This window comes from Myotis brandtii, unplaced genomic scaffold (genome assembly GCF_000412655.1).
Source record: "Myotis brandtii unplaced genomic scaffold, ASM41265v1 scaffold34, whole genome shotgun sequence".
Taxonomy (NCBI): Eukaryota; Metazoa; Chordata; class Mammalia; order Chiroptera; family Vespertilionidae; genus Myotis; species Myotis brandtii.
In genome coordinates this window covers 2,792,778-2,793,489 of record NW_005363098.1, presented here as the reverse complement: position 1 = coordinate 2,793,489, position 712 = coordinate 2,792,778, and the positions used below count along the sequence as shown (strand labels likewise).

Genomic DNA, 712 nt, shown 5'->3' with positions numbered 1-712 from the left:
TAGCTAAATTTGTTTTGGTTTTTAGCAAAGTGTTTAAAACAGCAAAGATCTTTGAAATGAAATAATACACGTAATGATATATTTTCCAAGGAGACAGTTTTAAACAACCATGAAAACTGTATATGCTTGTCTTTCTCTGTGTCCTTTCTACCTCTTCTGTCAGACAAACCCTCTTAACTCTGATGAACAGCCTTACACAGAAGAAGACACAGCAACCTTTGAGCAGTTCTTATGAAATATAATGGTATGGGAGCTGGTATTTAAGAACTTTTCCAGGGCTTCTAAAGAGCATTTTGGCATGTAACTATCTTCTTACTTTACAGATCGCAACGAACGAAATAAACCAGAGCATCGTTCTTCAAGGTATGAACTTAAAATATTTAATAATTCTGCATAAAGCTCTCGTTTGAAAAATATTGTTTGGAAACAATGCATGTATTCCTTTTAGAGTTACTGTATATTTGAATTTTCTACGCCATTAAAGATGCTTTACAGGGAAATTTCTCTGAACAAAATCTATAATAATAAAAGCGTAATTTGCTAATTAGACCAGATATCCTTCCAGATGAAGCCAGGGCTGCGAGGGAAGCCTAGGTCCCAGGTTCCAGCAGCCAGGGGAAGAAAGGCCAACTCTTGCACAAATTTCGTGCATCGGGCCTCTAATATTTTAATAATTTTTTTCTCTATTGATTAAGATATTACATATGTGTCC

The 712-nt window shown here is 35.3% G+C and overlaps 1 protein-coding gene across 3 annotated transcripts in view; it reads left to right on the top strand.

Annotated features, from left to right (window-relative positions):
- The first annotated feature begins 323 nt into the window (after positions 1 to 323).
- SH3D19 (SH3 domain containing 19) overlaps positions 324 to 712 on the top strand; it is a 105,938-nt gene continuing 105,549 nt past the window's right edge. For all 3 annotated transcript variants that reach the window (XM_014543870.1, XM_014543869.1, XM_014543872.1), the window contains exon 1: positions 324 to 363. The gene's annotated coding sequence lies outside the window, so the exon portion shown is untranslated. The remainder of the gene's footprint in view (positions 364 to 712) is intronic.